The sequence below is a fragment of the Triticum urartu genome, chromosome 7A, assembly GCF_056163025.1.
Source record: "Triticum urartu cultivar PI428250 chromosome 7A, HENAU_Tu73, whole genome shotgun sequence".
NCBI classification, from domain to species: domain Eukaryota; kingdom Viridiplantae; phylum Streptophyta; class Magnoliopsida; order Poales; family Poaceae; genus Triticum; species Triticum urartu.
Genome location: NC_141879.1, coordinates 101,682,952 through 101,686,657, shown reverse-complemented (window position 1 = coordinate 101,686,657; position 3,706 = coordinate 101,682,952). Strand labels below are relative to the sequence as shown.

General features: G+C 58.8%; 1 pseudogene; it reads right to left on the bottom strand.

The window, feature by feature from the left end:
- Nucleotides 1-1,352: 1,352 nt before the first annotated feature.
- On the bottom strand, nt 1,353-3,329 carry LOC125524366 (berberine bridge enzyme-like Cyn d 4 pseudogene; annotated as a pseudogene).
- Nucleotides 3,330-3,706: the final 377 nt, after the last annotated feature.

The following is a 3,706-nucleotide window of genomic DNA, read 5'->3' as shown; positions in this document are numbered from 1 at the left end:
CCACGCCGCCGAGATCCGCCGTCATCAATGTGAAGGATGAAGTACCGCTCCACCAAAAAAGGCGCCCGCTGGTCCCTCAACCCGTGTATGCCTCCAAGAATGACGCCCCCAAGGAGGAAACGACACCAACGCACCGCCGTCATCCGATCAACTGATCTAGCGTTTCCCCCGGAGGTAGCGGATAGAGATCTAGAGCTTCTCCACGGCGATGCCTTCAAGAAGGTAATGACACCACAGGGTGCCACCAACGCCGGTCTTGGCATCAAGCCGAGCACAAGGTTTTCACCCGGATCCGCTCGAAGAACCTCCATCACGTATTGTGTGCACGGGTCGCCGCCGATTTGAGCCGCCGCACATGGAGCAGGCCGCACCGGCCAGATCAGATCTGTCCGGAGGGCACAACCCGCATGGTGCCGACCCAACCACCAGGCCCTCCATGCCGCCACCGCCGATCCGAGGTCAGATGGTGTGTCGCCGCAGACCCGGCCGACGCCGCCGAATGCCGCCACGCAGCCCGAGGCAGGGCCGGCTGCCGCATCCCACCATCGCCGCCCTTGACCGACGCAGCCGCCGCCGGAAGGCAGGCCCGCCGCGCCGCCAGGCCAGATCGGCCGTGCCACCCACGCCGCGGGGCTCCGCACCGCCCGCACGGCGCAGGCAAGAGGGAAGACCCCCGCCACCGCCATCAGCCCCAGGCTATAGCCGGCGGCATCCTTCGGCGGCGGCGGAGGGAGGGGAGGACGGATGGGGACCCCCGGCGGCTAGGGTTTTAGATCCCGCCCGAGTCGCCCGAGCGGGGGGTGACGCGGGAGGCCTCCTCTTGAGTTTTCATTTGAATCCATGTCTGCTGTCTGTGCATGATTTCTTTTTCTTCGGGGGTCTTTTTGCATTTGTGTTGGGATGCCTATTATCTCTCGTGGGTTCTCGACACTGTTGCGTTTGTGCTATATTTGTAACAGACTCTTGTTAAAGGTATATGCAGCTATCTTAAAAAATGCCATTGTTTAGCAAGAACTTCAAAATCCACTATGTCAAGCGTCAACATTGAAGATCTTCTTAACACCCCCCCTCCAAACCAATCTAGCTACAATGCATTCAAAGAAGAGATGATAAACTGATAACGCAATGAACACACCCTAAATGTTTGGGCATAACTCATGATTGACTCAAATATATCACCCTTCGATCATCTTTAACTCCATCAAGAGGGAGGCAAAAATAATGGGTCACGACGGGCGCAAAAAATGGGGTAACATCAGTATAATAAGGAATGTGTGTGCCAAACTCTGTTGTCCTCTCTTAATTAATGAATGGGGCAAAGCTTATGCCTTTTCGTTTCAAAAAATGGTAAATATCTCCAACACATCATGAATATAACAATGATGAACACTTGCATGCGAACTTGGTTAACTCCAACATACTCGAGGAGTATCATGGACATGACAAGGGCAACACTGCCAATATGCATGCAACACAGGGTTGACCCCAACATACCAGGGAAAGTTTCCAACGTGAATTGGAGCCCAATTCGAACAGAATTCAAACTTTTGTCAACTTTCGAAAACAAATTTTGGAACTATACATTGAACACCAACACAATGTAATATTCACCTGCCATCTCAACTCCAAGATCGCTATTTGTCCCCAAACGTAGTTTGATCGCACGACGGGCATCGTCCTCGTCACTCCTTGAATGGTGGGATGCTCTGCTCGTTCCTGAAGTAGTCGTCAGGATCCGCCACGGCCTTGGCCATGGCGAGCCTCCGGAAGTTACCCCCGTAGTACTTCTCGCCCCAAATCCTGCCGGCCTCGTAACTGGTGACGTTGCCCACGACGACATTCTGGCCGAGGTCGAGGTCCCTGTAGTTCACGTACGCCGCCCTGGGGTTCTTGCTCACGTGCGGCTCCATGAACGCGTACATGTCTTTGAGCCACCTCGTCTGCGCCGACCCGTCCGTGTCGGCGGACCAGAAGTTCATGTACTGGATGTTGTACAGCACGCCGCCGCGGTGCGGGAACGGCGTCGCCGTCTCCGGGAGGCTGCTCATCTTGGCGCCGTAGGGGTCCATGATCATCAGCCCGGCCTCCGGCTTGGCGATCCGGGCGAAGATCTCCGCCCACACGTCCTCGGCGATGGCCTGCCGGACGTAGTCGGAGGTGGCCTTGCTGAAGGGGGTGCTGGAGGTGGTCCGGTTCAGGATGTCCTCCACGGCGGCGGTGGGGCCCAGGTAGATGAAGGGCACGGACTGGATCCATGTCATCTCCTTGCAGTGCGTCCGGTTCACGCCGAGCTCCGGGAAGCGGCTCCCCATCAGCGGCAGCAGCGCGTCGCACGTGCCCAGGTACATGGACTGGAAGCGAGCCACCTGTTTTTGGAGGCGCACCGTGATGAAAATGTCCTCGGGGAGAGCCGGAGCGACCTGCTGCCATCTGGTGAGCATGCGCACCGCGCCCTCGTCGACGGACTTTAGGACGGTGAACATGGTCACCGTCGGCGGGACTGGCACGAGCTTCACCTTCCACGACAGCACGATGCCGAAGCTCCCGCCGCCGCCGCCCCCGCGGATGGCCCAGAACACGTCGGGCCCCATGGCCTGCTTGTCCACGAGCTCCCCGTTGGCGTCGACGAGCGTGGCGTCCAGGACGTTGTCGGCGGCGAGGCCGTACTTGCGCAGCAGCATGCCGAACCCGCCGCCGCTGAGGTGCCCGCCCACGCCGATCGTCGGGCACAGGCCGGCCGGGAACGCCAGCTGCTTGCTCGCCTGCGAGATGGCGTAGAACAGCTCCCCGAGCGTCGCGCCGGAGTCCACCCACGCGGTGGCGGCCTCCCGGTCGACGCGCACGGAGCGGAGGTTGGCCAGGTCGACGACGGCGAACGCCTCGCGGCGCTCGGACCGGTACGAGAGGCCCTCGTAGTCGTGCCCGCCGCTGCGCACGCGGACGCGCACGTCGTGCCGGCGGCCGCACACCACGGCGGCCTGGACGTGGGAGGCGTTCGTCGGCGTGACGATGCAGAGCGGCCTCACCGTGGCAGGCGTGGAGAACTTGGCGTTCCGGATGGAGGACGCCAGGACCGACGTGAACGAAGGCGAGTCCTGCGTGTGCAGGAGCTGCTTGGGCATGGCCGCCGACATGCATTGGAGGAAGCCATCGGAGGAAGCCACGGAAGGGACAACGGGCGCGTAGCAGGACAGGAGGCCGAAGAGGAGCCCCAGCGCCACGCTACGACGCGACGCCATGACCATGTGTTGCGACGATGCAGCGCTAGCTGTTGCAACCTCGCTATATTTGCATGGCGTCCGGCTCCACCTTCCACCTATAATTGGCCTTCGCTATCGGTCTTCAGCTGACAGCCATGCAGAAATAGTACAGCCATGGCCAATTGGCCATGATTGATCCGGGACTGGGAGGATCAGGATAGGGGCTGATGTGGTGATAATCGACTGGCATCGCAAAGTGTAATGTAATCTAGTGGAGTAGTCGATCAGGCGATCTGAGCTGTGGAGCCTAGCTCTCACTCTTGACCAGATGCGATGACTTCTTGTCCTCGTGAGAGAAAAATCATGTGACTAGCTTGTCGTCCATTCTTCTTGATCAGGATAGGATGAAACTTCAAGAAAAAAATTGAAATGTACTCTTCTTTCACAATTACATAGTGAAACATTAGTGACGTGTTTGGTTGCCTGCATACAGCCCAACCAGCCTC